Raw genomic sequence first — 24,925 nt, 5'->3', positions numbered from 1 at the left:
CAATCACACACTAACCTGCTACATAGACTGTGTGACTGCACTCACTGTGTGACATCACCATCCAATCACACACTAACCTGCTACATAGACTGTGTGACTGCGCTCACTGTGTGACATCACCATCCAATCACACACTAACCTGCTACATAGACGGTGTGACTGTGCTCACTCTGTGACATCACCATTCAATCACACACTAACCTGCTACATAGACGGTGTGACTGCGCTCACTCTGTGACATCACCATCCAATCACACACTAACCTGCTACATAGACTGTGTGACTGCGCTGTGACATCACCATCCAATCACACACTAACCTGCTACATAGACTGTGTGATTGCACTTTGGCCACATTGGGGCATTAGAATCTCTAAGTATAGGATCAAGGATGGAAAACGACAGTGGTCACAACTGGTATCATGTCTCTTATATCGTGTTTCCCTTTTGCCTTTCTGTTTTACATCGCCTCCAGGTAATTGAGGAAAGAAATTATATTTATTGCCTTGAAGTATAAAATGTACATAATTATCAGGGTATTTACTGAACATTGATATCATTTCACAGACGTCTTTCAGCGCTGTCTGATGCTGGGAAATATGCAGATTACAGAGAGTTGTCACAAGGACACTACTGCAAAGTATAAAATAAAGAGCTATATAACGTATATACTACAGTATCTTAGGTGATCTGTCCAATATGGCCTGTGTATGTGTCTCAGCCATCACCCCTCCCTGCCGGTACTCTGATAGCTTGCAGAGGCAGGGATGTGTTGTGCTTACAAACTGCGGTCTCATTAAACCTTCCTGTATTGCGGGGCGACAGTAAAGGATAATGGAACGGATCAAGCAGCCATTAAATTTCCTCTTTCTCTAATCTACCCCCTCGCTCCTCCAGGACACAGATTAAGAGTCACGTACTACTTCTTCATTGTTACTAAAAAATAATTGAGAGCCCTCTATGCCTCTAGCACTGTATGGCTGATGTATATGAGACGATTACATTCGACACTTGATTGATTGTTCTAGTGCAGAGCTTACAGGTGAAGGCAAAACTTCCAAGTTCCTTTTGCAATTGCTGGTATTGTGCTCATATGATTTGAATTTAAACAAAGAAATTAAATTAAAAAAAACTTACTATTATACAGTAGATGTCTTCTTTCACGTATATAAATGATAGTAGCATCAAATTCATGATAAATTTGCCCACAAAATCCAATGATATGTGCGAGATCAATGAAGACCTATCCGCTTCAGAGGTTAATCCGCAATCAGTAGTCGCTAGCTAGGACTGGCAACTTCCATAATCAGCGGTGTGTATTTGCACGATCCCTCAGGCATCCGCAAGTCACTGGTCTGCTTAGAAACCTACAGTCGCGACAACCTGTAAATGCCCAATCTCATCTGTACTTGGAAGCGATACAGGGCGAGGTAGTACCAAGTTTGAGAGAACTTATGAACACCTATTACTGTAGTGCTCAGCAGACTCGCACAATAAGGACCGACCACGGCCACAAACACCAGATCACTGGGGGTAGTCACTGATTTATTGTCCTCGCTGTTTTCTATTCAAACCTCCTGGTAGAATCCAGAATCTCCATTCATAACCCCATCAGCTTCACTATTGTATCACTGTTACAGCCACCCAGTAATCATGATGAGCTGGTCTCCAGGTATATACTTACATCATCTTTATAAACCATCCCATCAATGATTCCTTTATCACACAGATACACAAGTACATTGTAATATCCATTATGTTCCATCATACCTAGGATGTATTTTATTTTAGTCTTCCATTTCTTTATTGTTCCTCCCTTCTATATGGCATTGATTTATATTAAACTAGTATTACATACATGTGACTCAGTGTATCAATATTTTACAACATCATTATAGGAAGACTCATTTAAAATGAGACTATTTATAACACTAATATTAATTTCACAGTTTCATATTGCTGAATGATATTTGGTATTATATGGAATGACCTCTCTCTGCTACTATCGGAAGAAGACTTCAGTAGAAAATAAAGAATTACAAATATGTGCGTGAAACGAAATAACAAGACTATATATATATATATATATATATATATATATATATATATATATATATATATATATATATATATATATATATATATATATGTTTGTGTGTTCCAAAAGAGGATCATTCTGCTACATATTTGGGACTTTATTGGATAATTATGCCATAATTTAATAACGAGAACAGTCGGTTATAAATCAAACCCATCTGAGATCGCAAACAGTCCAATCCCCCTGAGGAAGTTTCATCACATGACGAAACGCGTTGGGTTTGACCTCTGTTACGCACGGCACACACGACTAACCGCTGTCTCCTCGTTTCTTCAAAGAATATCGGATCCGCTTACTACTTCTGGTCAGAAGCGTTGGATAGGACTCTGTTTCATTTACAGCGAGTACCTGGGTTGATAACTACCATTGGACATTTGTTTATTGTTTGACAATTATTCTCTATGGTTTTTATATCTGTTAATATTTTTTGGGGAGATTTTCAGCTGCTTTCTACGAAAAAAGCTTATTTTCTGCTAACCAAACGGTCATACGCCCAACTCGTCTTTAGCCCAGCAGGGTTTAGGGCGATGTTTGTCTATTATGAAGTAAAACTTTCGCCTACAAATATTTTTTAATAAGATTGTGTTAAAGACACTAAGGGGCACATTTATCATTATTCACATAAAGTGAAAAGTAGTTTTCAATCCTTATCGCAATGATAAGGATTGAACTATTTCTCACATTTATGTACAGCCCTGCACAGAAACAGCAGTTCCGAAAAACTGCTGTTTCAGTGATAAAAAAAAACATACTTACCCCCTCTTCGGAAGCGCTGTCTTCGGGTCTTCTCTTCACTCTTCAAGTGCGCATGTCCAGTTCCAAGAACAGATCCCCTATCTGTCTCTGCAACTATCGTTGCAGAGAGAGAGCGCTGAGTGACAGGGAGGGATCATGTCATCCCTCCACACATGCGCTGTTCAGCTCTGCTCTCCGGAGCAGAGCTGACAGCATTAGATTTCCTCAATTCGGATGATGTACACCAGCTTCAGCTGGCGTACATTAACATGACAAGTTCCCGAAAAAAATGTTTTTTCGGGACTTGTTAGATTGCGGCCAGGAGCAGTCACCATTCTGTTGTATGGTGACTGCTCCCAAAAACGAAGAGGAATGCAAAGCAGCAGATATCCATGATATCTGCTGCGATGCCCCCTTAATAAATTTGCGGAGGACACTGTGGGACCTTAATGACCCGTTAAAAGCACTATCGTGCTTTATTAAATATGCCCCTAGATGAAATAAACCTATATCCAGTAAATTCGCTTCTGACGTCTCCAGTGATTAAATAAATTATTCCGTACTAATTTACAGTAACTGTGATGGCCCAGAGAGACCCACGTGTGATAATCCGGAAAGGCACCAAGTATGTTTTTATTTTCATTCTACCTTTATTTTCTCCTTGCTGCTTGGTATGTAGTGTTGGGTCACCTGACAGGGGTGTAATTACTAATTTAGGACAGGTTATAGCTGCACTAATGATCTATACCTATCTGGAGAGGTTATAAGAAGATTGGTTCTGGATCACGTACCAGCGAGCGTCCTCGCATTTCTTACCCCGCGTGCAACGTGGACGGCATCAGTTACACACATGTCTACCGGTCATTAATCCATCTCTCTACCTAATCAAATTAAAAATGAGGGGAGTAATGGAGCGGCAGGGGAGTTATTACTTGCAGAAAATGTCTGTAACAATTTATAGTTTGTAATAAATGCCAGGTTGTTTCTGGTCGCTCCAGACACCGCTTAAAAACCACCACAGACATAAAAATAGAACTGAGCTAGGAGACATATAGAGGCCTTTATAGCCCGAGCATCTTTCCAGTTTTCAGACTGGAAATGATCTTCCACTTGTTTGTTTTTCTGTTCCTTTGCTACAAATAATTGTGGCAAGCGACGAAAACGAGACAAAGCCGAATCATTTAATCCAATAAGTAAACTTTCTTCATTTTAATTCTCATTATTGAAATTAAAGGAGTTAATTAATGCTCAGTCTTCTTTCAAACATGAAAGGAATTTTAGTCTACTTAAACAATAAAGGATCTGACGTTTTAATAGGGCTGTGATTGCGTTGTGGAAATAATCGTCGTATCTCAGAGATTCTAGTACATAAACTGCTTTAGTCTATATGGATGTTTTTTTTGACCAGCTTTTGGGCTCTTATTAAATGGTCCAGGTCTTATAATCTAACATACCTGGCCTGAGTCATTAAGGACAGCAAAAAAAAAAAGGAGTAACTTTGCACCTGGGCAAAACCATGTTGTATTGGAAGGGGAGGTGAATTTAAAATCTAGGGACAAATTTATAGTTGGTGTAGGGCATGTCTTAGCTTAGATCAACTTTAATTTCAGTGTAAAAATAAAGGAATCATGTATTTGTGTGCTGCATGAAAAAGCAGCCAGTATTTTCCTTTCAAGCAAATTAATAAACTAAGTTGCCCCCCTTGCATTGTCCCATAGATTGTAAGCTTGCGAGCAGGGCCTTCTCACCTCTTTGTCTGTTTTACCCAGTTTGTTTATTAGTTTATTACGTTTGTCCCCAATTGTAAAGCGCTACGGAATATGTTGGCGCTATATAAATAAATGATGATGATGATTGTAACATGGTTTGTCCAGGAGCAAATTTGCTAAAAAAAAAAAAATTGTTGCTTTGCTCTCCTTAATGAATTAGGCCCACTGGGTCTATATTGTTAAGGGGTTACATAGGGCTGGGTCTCCCTTTCCATTTACCAACTGTCCATGTTTTTGGACCCAAAAGCCCCTTGTCTCTCTTCCTTAAGCTGGGTAAACACTACACTGTTTTCGTCCAATAATCGGCTCAAACAGCCGACATACGGGCGCTCGTTCAAAAGTCGGGTCAGTGTGTGCAGTGACACGATGGTCGAAAGTCTGCCCAAATGGACAATTATCGCCTCATTTGGTTGGTCGTACCGTTTAATATTTTCGTTCCAATCTCGTTTCCGCTGTGTAGTGTGTATAACCTTCCGACCGATCCACAACAGTGAGTACGAAATTACAGTCATTGCTCACGACAACATGGCTGTAAAAAGTCGCTAAAGGGACGTCCGCTCTTCCCTTTATCGTCCTAAACAAGGCCAGTGTGTATGCAGTCCATGGACCGAGCGATCGGAACATCGATCGCATGTAAAATCGCTCGGCATAAAAAGTTGGGAGAAATTTCTGTAGTGTGTACCCTGCTTTACCTTATCGTCCCTCTTCGGGGTATGCTATGTAGATCTGTATGGATAAACTGCTCTGTTGTATGTTAATGTATATTAGTACCCTCTTTGTATACAAACGTTTCCTTTAGCACTGTGTGCGGTCTGTAGCTGCGCATAGTAAGCTGTGATTTGTGTTAATTTGTATCGGGAATGTCTGCTAATGTCACCAGAATCTCGCGGTATCCTCCCACCTGTGGTATGGTTCCCCGGCTTCACCGTAATCCTCTGCAATACCTGTTCTGTAATTACCATCTTAGGATATATTCTTCTTTTTTTAAAAAATAAATTAAAAAAAAATGTATTCTTTAGAAGTATTTTTAAATATTTTTTTTTTTATTTTTTTTTATAGCTTAATTTTGATTTTCCTTCCTACATTAGCAGGACTAAAAGCTTCGGGCCATTCAGTTAACAAACTGGCCTTTGAAAGCGGTAAGTTACCCATTACCCCTCTAGCGATATTTTTTTAATAAATGGCTTTGATCAGGTATTTTTTATTGCCTTGATTTAAAAAAAAAAAAAAAAAAACAATCTTGTCTTTATTAAAAGTGACTTATTGATAAATAGATCCATTAATCTGACTCTGGTTTGAGTGACCCCAAATTGAGAGACCTCCAGCGAGGAGTAATATTTAATTCTGTCTCGCTGTCGTTGAGACATTGTAGGGATTTACTATCCTCTGCTGCAGTATTTTGCTGTGTTTGAGGCTGAAATATTTTTCCAATGAGCCCTAAGAAAAGACAGAACCGTCTTACAAACACTTAAAAACAAAATACCCCCAAGAGAGCGAAAAGTGGATGCGCAGCGACTTTATGCACTCTGGGAACACAGTGTCTGTCCTCCGCTGTAAGAAGAGAACGAGCAGCAGATAGTATCTGGTGTTATTAGCCTGCAGACAATGCCATAAATATCCTCTTTCTGTGTGTTATACGGCTCTCTCACCAGACTGGAGGAATGCTTTGCAGGTAAGCAGAATTACTTGTCTTGTCGGCTGCTACCTCCTGTTCATGTGCCCTTGCTACAGGGCTGCCCATGTACACAGGAGTTTTCCACGGTGTAATTATCTTCTATGGTTTTCTTTATGTCTGCGCTTTGCATTCATTTAAAAATCACATTAACAGCAATCCTGAGAAAGGTAGGAAGCGTTGCAGGGACTCAGAGGCTGCGGCGTGCTGGGGGAACATAATTCTTGCTTTGTAGGCCTGTGAGGGAAAGGGGGTCATTTAATCAGGGATGGGATCTGCATCCTCTGCAACTTACACGTCTATGATAAGTATTATCATATTAAAGGCGAAACTGACTTACATCTCATTTATATTAATGTTTTTTTTGGTCCCCTAAGAGCACCACTCGCTGACATCTCCCTCTGAACGCAGAGCAGCGCTGCTTCAGCTATCGCCATATGCCATACACCCTCTGTATAAAATAAATACGGAAATTCTCATTAAAATCATACATTATGTATACAGTAGAGCTGGAGGTTCAAACACAGTGGGGAGATTCAATTGCCGGCAACGTGGCATGCAGACGTCTCACTGCGCCCATTGTCGGAAATTACGGTAGGGAGCGCCACTTATTTTTCCAGGCACCTCTGTGGGTTGCAAGGAAAGATGAGGGGGTATTCCCGCAAGAACATCCGCTAAGGTGTCTCCGCAGACGTTCCCGGATGAGTGACATTAGGTCATTATGTCACACATTCAGTGTTTTAGGAGTTCCCCCAAACCATACTGCTGCTTATATAAAATGTGTATCATTTCGATAGGCTGCACAGTCCCTGGTTAGCACGGTGGCTTAGTGGTTAGCACTTCTGCCTCACAGCAATAGGGTCATGAGTTCAATTCCCGACCATGGCCTTATCTGTGTGAAGTTTGTATGTTCTCCCCATGTTTGCGTGGGTTTCCTCCCACACTCCAAAAGCATACTGATAGGTTAATTGGCTGCTATCTAAATTGACCCTAGTCCCTCTCTCTCCTAGTGTCTTCTGTCTGTCTTTAGACTGTAAGCTCCAATGGGGCAGGGACTGATGTGAATGAGCTCTCTGTACAGCGCTGCGGAATCAGTGGCGCTATATAAATAGATGATGATGATATTCTTTAAAATTATGCTGCAGATCTTTTCCCTACATTGGTGTCTTTAAACTGTCAAATAATAATTGACTGTGTGTTAAATTGAATCACAATGATGACCGTTCAAGTTGAGCGCAGTTTTTAAAGGTGGCTTCACTAAGGACATGTTAGACCAAGCTATTCTGCTTACTGTATATTAAAACCCGTAGCTATGCTTGGTCAAATTGTTTGTTTCTACAAAATTGTCCGACCATTGTACTGTGTGTGGCCTCAGTCAGAACAGATTTGATCTGATTAAGGCTGGAATTCTGTGTGTGAGGTCATTAACCAACCCAGAAACGGAGGGGAGAGGGAAGGGGACAGGTTGCCCCACGGGTTGCCTGACACAACACCTTAACGCCTGCATCGGTGCAGATAAGAACGCCGGGCTCCCTTATCTGAGATGCCTGTCACAGTAAACCTCAGGTGGGGTCCATGTGTGACTGTAAAGTGTCGCACAAACTGTTGCTGTTGTTTTATGATAACTTTGTTATTCAAATGATCTAAGTCCCTGTTTACCCAAAATGAGCTTCATCTTGTGGATTCTGCAGACAATCCAATTAATGACTGCTGTAGGATTTCCCTCATCTCAGACGTTTGTTTTTCGTACTACAGGACGCTGCCAGTAAGTATAATTAGACTACGCGTGTATTTGTAAGTGCGTGTGACCTTGTCTGTGTCTATATGTGGTACTACATACAAAATATATGTATTAACATACGTGGACGTTTCTGCTCAGGGCCTTTTCTGTCATCATATTTTCATGTATGGTTTTATGTATATTTGTGGGTGGAAACTGGCGCAAACACAGGGAGAACATACAAACTTGACACATATGGGGGCCTGATCGGAATTGAACTCATGACCCCGCTGCTGTGAAGCAGCAATGCTAACACTGCCCCACCTCAATAGACCTCCAGACCCTCCTCGACTTAGAACGCAACACAAACCATCACCGTTATTATGATGTGCACTCACTTGTGTGAATATCTTCTGTGCAAACACCTCAATGAGCTGACGGCAGAACTGAGCCTGAGAGTGTGGGTGTTGTGTCATTTCCCATAATCACATTGTAATACATCAGATGTCACAACCTCCCATCATCGTAAAGCCGCGCTAATGAGTCCAGCATCAGTCATTTGGGTTTATCTACTCCTGACGAGTACGGAGGCTTATGTTTGCAAGTTTAGTGGATTTAAATCCCGTGTTCCTCTATTTATTACAGGTGCATCTAGAGCCCCTTAATATACTATTAGTACACGTATTTATCAATGTTGGGTGCATATTATAGCCCCCTTTGTAGGGACAGTTATATGAATATTACGGATATCTGTCATAGGAGTTGTATGTTCCACCTGCTGCAGAAATTACTGCATATGGTGGGGGTCAGCACTTCTGTACTGCAAAAACAAAGGAGGGGAGATGAGAAAAACAAAGATCTTAACATATGAGGTTATACAAAGTACATATGTTGCATGCTATATTAATGATATATAACTTTGGACAATTATATATTACAGACAAAATAAACAATATATTCTCCCAGTAATGTCCACCCCCCAATGTATATACGTGACCCCCCCTCACAAAGTAAATTGGCTTGTAATTTCAATATTTTAGCCCTGTGTCCCTGCAAGCAGACATATGCTCACACAGTACATATAGCAAAACATGACCTCTTCACGTTATTACAGCATCCGGTGATGGATTAGAAGTGAATTCCCGTGTTTATACCTCTGTAGCCACAATGCTCTCTATTCTGTTGCTTGTGTGATTGGCTAGAAAGTATTGGCGGTAACAAATGCTGTGTACAGACTGCAGATCGGTAAAATTATACACAGGGGTTGGGTAAGTGATGTCACAGCAATTATAACTGACATGCTCTGCTTTGCATTACAGCTTTTTGTCTTCTATCAGATCCACTTAGAGTTTCCTAAAGGTATGAAATGTGCGTTTGGCTGTCTGAAATGGATGGAGGAGCAAATGTTCAATCCTAACCTTTTTCTGTCAAATGATCAATACGTAGAATGGGTGTTTTCTTTCTGTGCACCCTACAATGTTTGTAAACAATGAAGTAAGCTGCCAATTGGAAGAAACGGAGGAGATCCCTAATCCTCTAGGTAGATAATTAGTGACATATTGGTTCCAAGGTGCTATAGAATGGGCTGCAGTGCAATCTAATAACCAGTGTGTCTCTAGAATGCTAATAGTAGAATACATATGTAATCTTTAATGACAGCATATTTTTTTGCAGAACACTATATAATGGCACAAATGTTGCAGGGTTAGCACCTGGGGGTAAACTTACTAAACTGCGGGTTTGAAAAAGTGAAGGTGTTGTCTATAGCAACCAATCAGATTCTAGCTGTCATTTTGTAGAATGTACTAAATAACTAGAATCTGATTGGTTGCTATAGGCAACATCTCCACTTTTTCAAACCTGCAGTTTAGTAAATATACCCCCTGGTCTCTCTGCTTGCACTCCATCGATGAGTCTGTCAGTCTGTCTGTCTGTCTCTTTGCACCCACTAGACAATCACTTGTGACTCATTGTACACGTATTCTGTAATGGAATCACATCAGGCAAGTCAGAAGACAACTAGGTACAAGAATCACCTTATACAAACAAATCATTCTCATCATGTTTTGTATTATATGGTTGCCAGCGCTAAGTCCTAATAAATCATCTCTCTCTATGTGTTCCAATTTCCCTACATCTTCAGATGCAATAAACTGTCAAAAAAAGGAAGTGTCGACAGAGGCCATAATACGAGAGCCACTAATGGAGAGATAAGTGGCAGATTCAAGCATAGAAATCTATCATTTTAAATAAATACCTGTAAAGAGGAAATGGCTTGTAGGTGAGACGTTGCTGACATTTTTTGAGCTGGAATAAAATGCCTGAGCAGGAAACAGCAATATCTCAATGTTGGGTATTAAAATCACACTTCCAGTTATTCTGAGTGATGATACAAAGAGTCCCTGCTCCGAGCTTTCTCATAAAGCTTCCATTATGGGGCTTCTAGCTATGAACAATAACAAGCAATTGCCGGATTCGCGAGACGAGGCCAATTCATATGGAAGACTATATTTTGGGAGGGAACACACTTATTTCCAAAATGATTTATATTAATCACTCTGCTGGCTGTACAGACAGCTATCAGTCTATCTCTGCCCCGAGAGCTCTGTATCGCCTATTGTTCACCGCTGCTAGTGTTCGTTATTACTGTCCTTTATATAGCACCAACATATTACGCAGCGTTGTACATTGAGGGGATCTTCATACAAACATTTGACCTGCAATGACATAAAACAGAAAGCAAAGATGGCACTAACCAAATGAGCTTACAATCTGAAAGTTGTGGAAAACACTTGATAAATAAAGTAGCAGATTAACAATTGTATCTATTGGTGGGATATGATCAGGGATACAGGTTCTGTGCTAGTTCCTGGCTCTGGGCAGTTGGTGATTACAGGTCCTGTGCTAGTTCCTGGCTCTGGGCAGTTGGTGATTACAGGTTCTGTGCTAGTTCCTGGCTCTGGGCAGTTGGCGATTACAGGCTCTGTGCTAGTTCCTGGTTCTGGGCAGTTGGCGATTACGGGCTCTGTGCTAGTTCCTGGTTCTGGGCAGTTGGTGATTACAGGCTCTGTGCTAGTTCCTGGCTCTGGGCAGTTGGTGATTACAGGCTCTGTGCTAGTTCCTGGCTCTGGGCAGTTGGTGATTACAGGTTCTGTGCTAGTTCCTGGCTCTGGGCAGTTGGTGATTACAGGCTCTGTGCTAGTTCCTGGCTCTGGGCAGTTGGTGATTACAGGCACTGTGCTAGTTCCTGGCTCTGGGCAGTTGGTGATTACAGGCTCTGTGCTAGTTCCTGGCTCTGGGCAGTTGGTGATTACAGGCTCTGTGCTAGTTCCTGGCTCTGGGCAGTTGGTGATTACAGGTTCTGTGCTAGTTCCTGGCTCTGGGCAGTTGGTGATTACAGGCTCTGTGCTAGTTCCTGGTTCTGGGCAGTTGGCGATTACGGGCTCTGTGCTAGTTCCTGGTTCTGGGCAGTTGGTGATTACAGGCTCTGTGCTAGTTCCTGGCTCTTGGCAGTTGGTGATTACGGGCTCTGTGCTAGTTCCTGGCTCTGGGCAGTTGGTGATTACGGGCACAGTGCTAGTTCCTGGCTCTGGGCAGTTGGTGATTACGGGCACAGTGCTAGTTCCTGGCTCTGGGCAGTTGGTGATTACAGGCACAGTGCTAGTTCCTGGCTCTGGGCAGTTGGTGATTACGGGCTCAGTGCTAGTTCCTGGCTCTGGGGCAGTTGGTGATTACAGGCTCTGTGCTAGTTCCTGGCTCTGGGCAGTTGGTGATTACAGGCTCTGTGCTAGTTCCTGGCTATGGGCAGTTGGTGAGTGCAGGCTAGATTAAAAAAAAGAGTGGTATACATGCATCAGATTCATATATGTGCATTGTGGGTACAACTAGCTCACAGCTAGTTTTTTTGTGCCTCTCTAGCTTTAATGGGGAGATCTAAGGGGTCATGTTGAGGTGGACACAAATTGTGTTTTTGAATGATAATGATAAGCTTTTTTTTTTTTTACTCCTGAGCATGTGCACAAAGCGCTAGTTTTGGAACTAGTGCTTTGTGCAAGTTGCGTAGAAGTAAAAAAGCGTATTATATGCCAGATATGCACTTTGTATCCAGCTAAAGATGACCCCTTTAATGCCCAGCGCACAGACAACATAGTTCTCTAGTTTACAAAAAAATGGTGTCTCTCTCTGAATTAGCTTCCATGATTTTTTTTTTTCCTCCACATACCTAGACATATCCAGAAGGCCGTTCCATCCGTTTATTATACTTCACAGCTGCAGCCGGCTAATAAGCCTGCTCTAAAGGAATGGAGGCTTGCTTTCCACCATTCAATCCAGAGACCCTTAAACAAGTTTTTATTTGAGCCAAACCATTGGAAAGACTGATTTCCAACACATGCAATTTCCTGAAATTTTTTAAAGACTGAAACATGGAACCTCTAGCGAACCTCTATCCTCTTTTTTTTTTTTTTTTTGTCCAAGAGAGATGAAAACATGTAGCCCCTAAACAATTAACTTGGGGCAGAGACCGCATTCACTAGCTGGGTTTAATGCCTATGTCCTACTGTGAACTTATCATTTTGTAAAACCACCTTATCTCACATCCATTCTTCTCTTTATTTCCGCACATTCATCTCAAAGATTTTAAAATTGCTTTAGTTGGGCGTAATGGGTTAACATTGCACAGTAACGATACCCTAAACTCTCTATGTACATTGTCTTGTGGTACATAGCTACTGGTGAGGAGGTTATGAAGTTTTTTTTGTTTGTTTGTTTGTTTTATTAAAAAGAGTTTCATCTATTTGTAAAAATTGATTTTGTTATATTGTGTTGTAAAAGAGAGGTTAAATTCTGTTCATTCTTCTTTGCAGGTCAACAAGTTATCTCTGTTTAGAAGTCTCTTCCTATAAACTTCGAGACTGATATACAATTATGTCTTTAGTGTTTAATTTGGCCTCCAGGTATAATTCCAATCCAATGTGGATGGCGATTGTTTGTCGCTGCAGAAAATAAGTGCAATCTACTTGTTTTCTTTAAGCTCGGGTGTACACAGTCTTATTTTTTGAGAACAAGGGCTCGAATCATCAAGGAGCAGCAGCGTCCAATCATCTTTGAGGGCAAAGGACCCTTACTATAGCCTACGATTTCTTGGACTGAACAGGATGGAGAGAAGGCGTATACACGTTGTCAATATACTGTAAGGACGTTCCAAGCTTGAGTGCACGCAGTGTCTGATTCAAGCTTTGGGCATCTCTAAGGTACGTTTCTGTTTCTGTTGTATCATAAGCACCAGCTACAGTGCTGATTACTAGTGATGGGGGCTGTGTATGTAGCTAGAATGTGTGTTGTATGTATTTTATGTACGATAACATCCTATTTTTTAATGTTTTGTCATTAATGACTATATTATGAACAAGTGACATTACTTGGTTTTTTTTCTGTGCGTTTTTTTATGACTTTATATTGCACATATGTATTGGACGCATCCTGCAGTGTAATGTCTGTATTCATCACCAGACGTATATTCAGATCCGCTCCATCTTGAATACGGAAGTGCGTATCGCCAATGTACGTTCATTTTATTTATTTTTTTAAATGCACATTATGTTTGTCTTGCATTCCGTGATGAATGAGGCCCCAAATCTCGAGATCTAGAAAGACTATATTTTGTTATTATTTGCAGTTGAATTTTAAGTGCATCGATGGGTTTTGTGTTTTAAGGGAACTTTTTGAGTTCTTCTGTGATATCTTGATTAAGCTTTTGAATAGAAGTTACATTGGATTTGGGAAGGTCGCATGAGGCTAGATATTGGTGCAGTCCTTGATTATCTAGACTAATGTTTGATTTGCCTTTATGAATGTTGTATAATGTTACTTAAAATGCTTAAATGTATCATTGATTAACATCGGATCATAAAACATGTTTCCTTCTTTTATCTCCTATGGCTGAAATAGCTTGTGAGGGTTTTCTTGTATCTCTGTTTGTTTGGCCAGTAGGGTAACTGATTTACTGCTTTTTTTATAAAACCGTTCGATAACCAGCGAAGGTTGTGTAACTTCTTCTCAGCTAATGCTCACAGGTCACCTCAGAGTTTGATTGTTTATATGCTCAGTTCTGTTGAGATTGTTTGTGAGACTGCTCAAGTTTTTGTATTTGTGCTGATTGGGCGTTTACTGCTAAAGTTTGCACTATAGCCTCTCTTAGCTGTAATAGCTTTGTTTAAACTCTGAGATGGAAAGATGGAAATCCTCTGGGCGTGCTCAAGACAGCAAACTATGCCTCTATTATAGAATGATCAGAACATCTATTTGAGTGAATTACTACTTGGGATAGAATTTTAATCAAGCCTACAGCCTATTATTCTATCTATCCTGGAGTATGTTTTATGGGGGGTGTGAATAACCTGTGTGAGGATACCGGGTTTAACGTAACCTTCTGCGCCGCACCGCTGGCCTACCCGGTACCTACCCAAGGTTCAAAATCACCCAGGCAAATATCCAAAATAATACAAATAAGTTTATTTAACAAAAAGGTAGCACCAAACAGCAATAAGCATATTTAAACAATAGCTTGCAACAAATAACACTACAGTCTGGCACAGACAACATACAGGGTTTAATGAAAACACCTCACCGGTATCCTTGTCACTCTCAGGGACTGCTGTCTACCAATCCAAACTTATCCCCCTCTGTCCTTTAAGGCTACCAGCAAAGGTAGCGGCCTTGGGTCACTGTCACTCCGCTTTCGGCTGACACACAGCTCCCCAAGACCTGAAGAGGTAGATCAGGGCAACGACAGTACTCCAGGGACCGATTGTTCCTTTCCTGTCAGGGGCAGAGATCTATATCTTAATGCTAGCCTGACTTCAGATATCACTTTGTAATGAATGCCAATTTGCTGTCCTCTACAGATCTCTTTTAAGCCCCAAAATGACCTCATCAGCAATTTCAGGACCTGCCTGATTGGTCCTTTTCTGTGTTTACCTTTTGACAGGTAAACATGCAGACAAAGGGATAGCAGATGAGTCACTCTTGGTTTAATTAGGGATAGGTATTGGCATACAGCAGAGTTTTATAAAACAGGAGAGATCACAATCCAGACACATTTACATTTAAATACACAATGCAGTCCTCTGTAGTTAAACATCCAGCCCACATCTAAACTAAGACGAGACCCCCTGGTGTGATGTACATTCATACAGGACTGGTGGACAATAACCCTTTTGCATAGATTGAAACAGTGGACTAGTCTGCAAGATAACGATACATGCTGGCAGACATTTTACTACTTTCAAAATAGAATATACACAAGTCTAAACATGACTGAGAAATATGGGGAACCAGAGGGCTAGAAAAAGTATATATGTTTTTTAAAGTCTGCAGTTTGTGAGAAACGAGGTGCAGACTGGTTGAGGCGATATTAATACCTCGTTTCCCCACAAACTGTATAGTCCCAAGAAGACTTAACCAATTCTGTGTCAAACATAGGAGATGCAGATGTCTAATCTAACCACGTCTTGGGAAAGAACAGCATTAAAATCGCCCTCTAATAATAGCTGACAGTAAAATAGGTATTGTCCTGAGTCTGGGGCGTTTATATTTGCTAGAGCGATGTCTTGGAATTCAACCGTTTCTGTGAGAATAAAGAACAACTCTAAGGGCCGAGTATTAAACTGCTAATTAGGGCAGCTGGGAGGTTATTGTATAAAGATGGTGGTAATGTGGCGTCTAACCACACCGCACACCCATGGTTGTACATGGAACGGGTGGGGTTAGTGCTGCCTTCTCTGCATTTTTGGTACCAACTTATACCCCATCTGTAGTTTAATGTTAAATTTTATAACAGACGCCCCCATTATAAAGTCATTGTAATAGCATGGAAGTGAACATGTATGGTAAGGAGATAAAACTGGAGTGGTTTAGATTAACACAGAATAATAAATTAGATTATCTTTAATTTGGCGGCTGTTGTTGCCATGACCTGGGAAACTGGGGGTAATGATTTCACATCCAGTGAACATTTTATCCATTTCCCTCTGGTTAATGAATACAGATTAAATGCTGGATATTCTGACACGAGGCTAAGTAACATGTGCAGGGAGCCTTGTGCAGTATATCACTGATAAACTTCCTATCATACAGTGTATCTGTCTTCACTATACGTAACACGCAGTACAGCAAGTGCTATGATGTATAATTAATGTACAGCAGACCGTCATTTATCCAGCATGGTTACAGACTGTCTCTATTCCCAGGGAGGGGCAGCTTTTCAAGAGCTGACCTTGGAATTTTCTTTAGCTTGAAAATGCCTCAGTTGTCTAATAATGCTCAGTACTACTGCCCGGTGTGATTGTATGATGTAGTTCTCAGTAGCAGATCTTATCACATATCCGCTGAAACGGCTCAGTGTCCCTGGAGGTTGTTTAAATGCTGTAAGTACTCTGCGCTGCTTAAAGCTATGAGATGTCCATGCAATATCATGGAGAACTGGCTCATAGGGGCAGAGGCAGGAGTTAAGGAGTAATGGGAATAAGAGTGGGGAGTAATGGTTGTAACAGGAAGGAGTAATGCATGTTAGAGGGAGGAGTTTTGGAGATGTAATGGCAGTAGGAGGGAGGAGTAATGAAGTAAGAGGAATGGAAGTAAGAAGGAGGAGTCATGGATGAGTAATGGATGTAAGAGGGAGGAGTACTGGACGTAAGAGTGTGGAGTCATGGATGAGTAATGGAAAGAGGAGAAGTCTTGGAGTGGTTATGGAAGTAAGAGGGGCGGGCTATGGAAGTAAGAAGGGCGGGCTATGGAAGTAAGAGGGGCGGGCTATGGAAGTAAGAGGGGCGGGCTATGGAAGTAAGAGGGGCGGGCTATGGAAGTAAGAGGGGCGGGCTATGGAAGTAAGAGGGGCGGGCTATGGAAGTAAGAGGGGCGGGCTATGGAAGAAGGGGTTATGGAAGTAAGAGGGAGGAGTAATGGCAGTAAGAGGTAGAAGTCATGGAGTAGTAATGGAAGTAAGAGGGAGGAGTAATTGAAGAGGGAGGAGTAATGGGAGTAAGAGGGAGGAGTCATGGAGGTGTAATGGGAGTGAGAGGGAGGAGTCATGGAGGTGTAATGGGAGTAAGAGGGAGGAGTCATGGAGGTGTAATGGGAGTAAGAGGGAGGAGTCATGGAGGTGTAATGGCGGTAAGAGGGAGGGGTCATGGCGGTAAGAGGGAGGAGTCATGGCAGTAAGATGGAGGAGTGACCACTGTGTGTGTAGCCTGATATCTGTTCCGTGATCCTATATAACATCTCACACATCATACAACATGTGCACTTTGGAACACTGTCCAGAGGCAGTTGACATAATACAAATTTTCATGTAAATTAATGGTGTAAATTACGGTTCCCAGAGGGGCCACATTATAAACTAATTGTAAGAACAACAGGACATATTCTAAGGCTGGTAAGAGGTAGACATCTATTAATGGAAAGGGTGTTAGGTCCACAGAACAGCTTTAATTGGCAGTAACCACTGTTACAGTAAATTAATAAAAACAAATGGGTCAAATAAAAGGTGCTAAATATATTTAAATTTTTACAACCTTTGTGGACTTTAAAAAAAATAAAATAAGAGAAAACAAAATAAGCTTACTTTGCCCAAATAGCCTATTTTATATATCCAGGATCCTGTATTTTACCATCAGTTAGTTACATATTTAGCAGGGTGTATCTAACAGTACCTGTACCTGACAACTAGATTAGAAGCTAGTCTAGGCCACAGTCTAGCTCCTGTGTAATTGATGTGTGACTTATTCCTGCTGTAAAATAAAAACATCCCCGTAGTCTTCTATATAGTTTCCCTTGTGAAATAAGCATTTAAAACACAAGTTCCTTGTACCAGATATTACAACATAAAATCTTTATAGCTATATGATGTCTATTTCAGACATTCCTTGTCCTTCCCCGGTGCTTTATTGTATTTGTAGCTGTTTACAACCATTCCATTTAAAAACCATAAGGTTCATTTACGAAAGTACAGGCCCATATCGAAATGACACCCGGCTCCTATCTCTATGTAGACGCTCCTGTGTGCTCTCAGCGCATAGTACAGTCATGATGGTGGTGAAGACAGATTTATTCTTCTGTGGTATGGTGATGTACGGCGGCACCATGGACAGGTACAGGGACGGCCTGTGCGGCACCATGGACAGGTACAGGGACGGCCTGTGCGGCACCATGGACAGGTACAGGGACGGCCTGTGCGGCACCATGGACAGGTACAGGGACGGCCTGTGCTGCACCATGGACAGGGACAGGGACGGCCTGTGCTGCACCATGGACAGGGACAGGGACGGCCTGTGCTGCACCATGGACAGGGACAGGGACGGCCTGTGCTGCACCATGGACAGGGACAGGGACGGCCTGTGCTGCACCATGGACAGGGACAGGGACGGCCTGTGCTGCACCATGGACAGGGACAGGGACGGCCTGTGCTGCACCATGGACAGGGACAGGGACGGCCTGTGCTGCACCATGGACAGGGACAGGGACGGCCTGTGCTGCACCATGGACAGGGACAGGGACGGCCTGTGCTGCACCATGGACAGGGACAGGGACGGCCTGTGCTGCACCATGGACAGGGACAGGGACGGCCTGTGCTGCACCATGGACAGGGACAGGGACGGCCTGTGCTGCACCATGGACAGGTACAGGGACGGCCTGTGCTGCACCATGGACAGGTACAGGGACGGCCTGTGCTGCACCATGGACAGGTACAGGGACGGCCTGTGCTGCACCATGGACAGGTACAGGGACGGCCTGTGCTGCACCATGGACAGGTACAGGGACGGCCTGTGCTGCACCATGGACAGGTACAGGGACGGCCTGTGCTGCACCATGGACAGGTACAGGGACGGCCTGTGCTGCACCATGGACAGGTACAGGGACGGCCTGTGCTGCACCATGGACAGGTACAGGGACGGCCTGTGCTGCACCATGGACAGGTACAGGGACGGCCTGTGCTGCACCATGGACAGGTACAGGGACGGCCTGTGCTGCACCATGGACAGGTACAGGGACGGCCTGTGCTGCACCATGGACAGGTACAGGGACGGCCTGTGCTGCACCATGGACAGGTACAGGGACGGCCTGTGCTGCACCATGGACAGGTACAGGGACGGCCTGTGCTGCACCATGGACAGGTACAGGGACGGCCTGTGCTGCACCATGGACAGGTACAGGGACGGCCTGTGCTGCACCATGGACAGGTACAGGGACGGCCTGTGCTGCACCATGGACAGGTACAGGGACTGTCTGACTTTGGGGTGATTTGCTGTATGAGGTCACACAATTCCAGCCCTCAGTCTCTGTCTACCTATCACACAGGTTATAAACCTACTGAATCGCCCCCAAACAGCGCTCACACCTCACACACTTCAGGTTTGCCACCACCTACTGAATACGGGCAATAGGACCCCAATATACTGTCCCACACTGGCACACAAGGCGTCTGGCTGCTCATAGACTAGCAAGACCCACACCAGCGAACAAAGGGTTAACTCTTCACACCTCCAGACTGTTACACAAATGTAAGCACACACTAAGCTTGTTAATCAAATGTATCAACAAATCACACACATTCAAAGGGTTAACTTGGCCGAGCTATTTTCTTAACAGGCTAATGGATTTGTTGGGAGTATCAAGGATGCAACATATTAAATTATAGATTTAATATACAAAAGTACAGGGCATACAGATATAAAAAATAATGAATAAACAATTAATAAATTGACATAACAAGCAAAACATTTTGAAATAAAAGGGGTTACATTCAGAATAGCACTTACTTTAGTTGCATAATTTGTGCCATGAGAAATTGGCTAGGAAGATAGACAGCTTATCAATGTGAATTGATTTTCCCAAAAAGTCTGACCATTGTCCTTTCCCAACTCATGTTTTTAAGCTCAGTGAAATGGGACCGTCTTCACAGGGGCAGTGTTAAATGCTAATAGGGGGGCAGGGATGTTCCCTGGGAGTCACTTAGGATTTGTTCAAAGCAATTCCTAGAGTTTTGACCTTTGGTAATTTCTCTCAGATATATCCCAAAGACATAACTTTCCTCTTCAATAAACCCCTCATAACTTCCCACACATTTAAATACCAAATATGATGGGATTATGACAATGTGACATACCTTTTCTAAAGATATGTGATTATAACTGTTCCCGGATACCACCTGTACTGTCATTCACAACCCTGGTGTGATTTCTGCTCCCCAGTATGGAGTGCCACCCGGATTTCCCAAAATATTAACTATTAAGACATTTTCCTTTTGAAGCTCATATTTCTATATATCTTTTATAGGCAGTCTTCAAATGCTATCTTTGTCTACAAGGATCTCACCTAGGCATATCGCTCTGTCATTTACATTTAGTGGTTCCTTGTGTTTACCTATTGAAAGGAAGTCCATTAGGAAGTGGAATACATGATCAAAACAATGGATGTCTGTGATCTGCATATCTTAAGCAGGTCTCCTCAACCTAATTACCTCCTACTGGGCTAATTGTTTCCTTTGTAAAAAACATTTGGTCAAACATTTATCTGAGTTGAAAATCAGGTTCCTTTAGGTATCAATGCAATGTTTTATTTGGGCCCTGACATTCAATATTCTATTTCATCATATCAGATTTATGCTCTCAGACTTACACACACAATCAAATTTAATGAAATGTTTGCATGTGACTCTTGTGTTCTTGACTTTTCCTACTGACTAGATTGTCCTCGTTTTGGTTGGTTTATTTAGGTTTTTGTGGGGGCAATTACCATTTATAACGACTTTTTGCTATTTCAAATTGACTCCATTTTCTATCCATTCATTTTATTTGCAATTAGTGTTAAATTAATAAGAATATACTATTTAATTGAAGCAACAAAGTGTAACTGCGATGTCACCTAAAAGGCAAATGTCTGCTGTGGGAGTAACTGCGGAGCAAGAAGCAGCAAAAAGATGGAGGGCGAAGCGGAACAAAGCCCGACGACAAACTATGACTGATGACCAAAAAGAACATGATCGTCACCGGTGTGCAAATATGACTCCTCAGCCAATCGCCCGTCACAGAGAAAACAATGGAAGAGCGAACAGGACAGAGGTAATATCACGTCAACGCCTACAAAGTCAGCGAACAAGATGCAACGCCATTCTTGGATGACTTTGATGAAACAAATATTCATGCTCATAACTGTAGTCCCATGAACAGTATTTGTGAATTTTACCACGCTCAGCATTTTGTGGCTGAGCAGCCATCTGACAAACTCAATACTGCCACAAGGGTAAAGTCACATTTGGGTGTAATAAGGTCTGCCCCTGTTTTTGCGCACCTACTGAAAGGACGGCATGAACACACAAAACATTTCTTTGACAACATAGATGATTCCACATTCATGGGATAAATGATGCGCAGAATTTAAGTTACCAAAAAAGGGTCCAACATGACCCTTTTGATACCAATTGTATGGATCCCAAGTCACAAAACCGGCTCTGCAGTTTGCAGGTTTGAAAACATATGTCTTGATGTGCAATTAAAAAACTGCACATTTTAAATGACAGTTTAGAAAAACTCACTTTGATACCCTCCTCTTAGTGTTTTTACATTGTAATCACTGCAATATATTTGCAAGATTTAGCAGCCCTGAACTGTGATCTAACCCACACAAGGACGTACATTTAATCTACGTACAGGAATATACAGGCAATTACCTCTGAAACAATGCAGATTACTCCAGTTACCATCTATATACAGAGATTGCACTCAGAGTGTCAGGCAACAGAAGAAAGGGTCTCCAGCTCTGGCCTGGGTTCACCACAATTTTCCCATATCCTCCCTGAGCAATATCCCAAACTTTGTCTGCTCCTCTTCCTTCTCCGCGGATGATCAGACTGAGCAATTCTACTGTAATCGTCTTCAAACATGCCCCATTATCTTATCACAAACTGACACACAATGAAATTTCCATCTGTTCGAAGCATCTACCAGGATAAAAGCCTCATTTCCAACTGGGGTTATTTTTGGGTCTGTCTTTGGCTGCTGCTGTTGTTTTGTTATTGTTTCGGGAAAGCAGTAGGAGGAGGAGTGTGGGTTATACGGTGAATGCAGGGTTATAAAGGTGATATAACAGCCGTATTAGAGTGTGTCTGATGCAACAGGGAATGTATATACCTAAAGAACATATATTCATTGTGCACAATGCAGACTTATGTAATGTAACAGTTCTTATCTGTGTCATGTATTGTGTGTCTAATATAGACTCTGGCGTGTGGAAGTTGCATCTCTTTGACAGTTTTATGTTTGAGGATGTAGCGAGTATTGTTGCAATATCACGAATCAGGAGTTCTGGCTCCTGCTTCTGAAGTAATAAACATGGCGTGATTATGTCTTCTGCAGGATAACCAAATATTTGGGGTGTTTCGTTATGGAACGCGGGATGTCTGATGCCACCGATTATGGGTGATTTTGCGAAACATGATTGTGTCCTAAATTTCACAGATGTCCCGCAAAGCATCTGTGCATTTGATCCATTAAATTAGGGCTTGCGATTCCCTAAAATCAATGGATAAACCAGAAGGGGGTGGGCATGCACGGTGGCTCAGTGGTTAGCACTTCTGCCTCACAGCGCTGGGGTCATGAGTTCAATTCTCGACCATGGCCTTATCTGTGTGGAGTCTGTATGTGTTTGTGTGGGTTTCCTCCGGGTGCTCCAGTTTCCTCCCACACTCCAAAAACATACAAATAGGTTAATTGGCTGCTATCAGAAATTGACCCTAGTCTCTCTCTCTCTTGGTCTGTGTGTCTGTGTATGCTATGGAATTTAGACTGTAAGCTCCAATGGGGCAGGGACTGATGTGAGTGTGTTCTCTGTACAGTGCTGCAGAATCAGTGGCGCTATATAAATAACTGATGATGATGATGAAGGGGGGAGGGGAATTGCGCTCTAATCCTACTGTTGCAAGAGCAGCATTAACAAAGGGTATCCCTCCCTTTAGAGACAACAATATATCAAAAGTTAATCGCTTGTTGACTATTGATAATGTCTTCTCAATGTAACATTCAGGGTAATACTTCTGTATTTCTCTAAATGCTGGTAACGAATCATATATTACTGGTGTGTCCAACTGTAAACAATATGATAACTTTTAACTCAATTTAATAAATACATGATTAAAAACATTCTTCATTGTTCAAATTACAACCAAATAATAACACCTATAAAAACCGTCATTTAAACACATATCCACATGCATATGAGTAAATACATATAAAATCATATAAATATGTACAGAGTCCACTCAGTAATTATAGTTCCTCATTAATGGTCTAGCCATATGTAAAAACAAATGGCAGTGGGTATAAATCCAATGTAATACTCTAGATATGACACAGTTCACCGATGTACAGTGGGATTAATATCAATGTTTATATCTAATCCATAGTGGGGTCAATCAAGATGTAAATATCCTGTGTGGTTCTCACCAGTGGTGGTGTGGACATACTAAAGGGATGTCCCCACTATTCCCAGTGTTAATATTGTGGTGTATATTGTCCGATTACTTGCACTTTGTGCTTTGTGTTGATAATCTTTTCCTGCTGTTCTTCCCTCAGTGTCAGTCTGTGAGCTTCATGCTGTATGTTACACAGCCAAAAACACAGACACTTTACAGTCATTGTAATTTGGTTCGGGGGTCACTCAGGATCTTGCACACCGGTGAGATTAGGGTACATCTGCCTCCCCCCACTATCCACACAGGAGGAAAGCTGAGATCACTGGGAGCTTTCAGCTTTATCTAACACATCTGATTCTTTCCCTGTAGTGTGAACTGTTCATTTCTTGACGATATTGTGATGTGACAATATCATCCTAGAGGGTGTGATCAGGGCTGCCAAGAAGAATTCAGGGCCCGGGTACAACAAATTCATGGGGCCCCCCTCATAGTCAAGTAAGCCCCAAAATTTTTTGGGTGTATGGTCATATATTCAGGGGCGTGGCTAGCCAAACGGCGGTGCAAAAATTTTGGGAGGTGTGGTCATGCATTTGGGGGCGTGGCAAATGTGCCATTGGGGCGTGGCTAACATAAAAACCACTAGGCTGTCAATTCGCCGGAACGTCACATATGTTCAAGCACTCCTGACTTTCAGAAAATCTACCACCACAGTGTAGTATACAAACAATGCAGTGTGTACACAAACAGTTCAGTCTTGGCCTACACCTTACATTGGGCACAACATTCACCAAAAATTGGTATTGTCCCTACTAGAATCACAACATTTCACACACTGTGCTGCTCTCTCCTACCTGTTCTTCTCACTTTCTCCACCTGTGGCTGCTGGTTTCTTTAGTTGTGGCTTGTCCGGATCCAGAAATGTTGAAGGACCTATTTTGAAAAAAAAATGGCTACATTTAGAAAATTACAGCATTCAATCAATAGCACCCACGATTAATAATTAGGCCTTCCTCCAGCCCCAACATTAAAATAATACTATTCACATTTAATAAATAAACCTATTTCCCTTCCTGCAAACAGCCCCAGCAATACCTATTTCCCGCAACCATCACTGCCATTAAATAATTCATAGTCTCATTTAATAAATAGACCTCATTCTCCCTAAACTCACCCCAAGATTCAATAGCCTCCAAACCACCCCATCTTAAATTAATAGTCCCTACTATTAAATTGCCTCACCATCACCCTACAAACAAAATAGCGCCCATTAATTAGCCGCCACCTACCTCACACACACTACATTGCAACAAGCCCCCTGTGCCATCACACACACAATACTGTGCCCCTTCATCACAACTACACTGTGCCCCCTTATGCTCACACTGCGACCTCCATGCTGCTTTTCCCCCTTCTTTTTTACTTTGTGCCTCTCTCCCACTTTTTTTCCCTCCTCTGTTCCTCTCTCC

General features: G+C 42.1%; 1 protein-coding gene across 1 annotated transcript in view; it reads right to left on the bottom strand.

Annotated features, from left to right (window-relative positions):
- The window catches only part of IGSF21 (immunoglobin superfamily member 21), a 497,506-nt gene extending 473,117 nt beyond the window's left edge, over positions 1-24,389 (bottom strand). The window contains exon 1 of the mRNA XM_075190715.1: positions 24,311-24,389. The gene's annotated coding sequence lies outside the window, so the exon portion shown is untranslated. The remainder of the gene's footprint in view (positions 1-24,310) is intronic.
- Between the last annotated feature and the right edge of the window lie 536 nt (positions 24,390-24,925).

Source organism: Mixophyes fleayi, chromosome 11 (genome assembly GCF_038048845.1).
Source record: "Mixophyes fleayi isolate aMixFle1 chromosome 11, aMixFle1.hap1, whole genome shotgun sequence".
NCBI classification, from domain to species: Eukaryota; Metazoa; Chordata; class Amphibia; order Anura; family Limnodynastidae; genus Mixophyes; species Mixophyes fleayi.
This window is presented reverse-complemented; position numbering and strand designations above follow the sequence as displayed.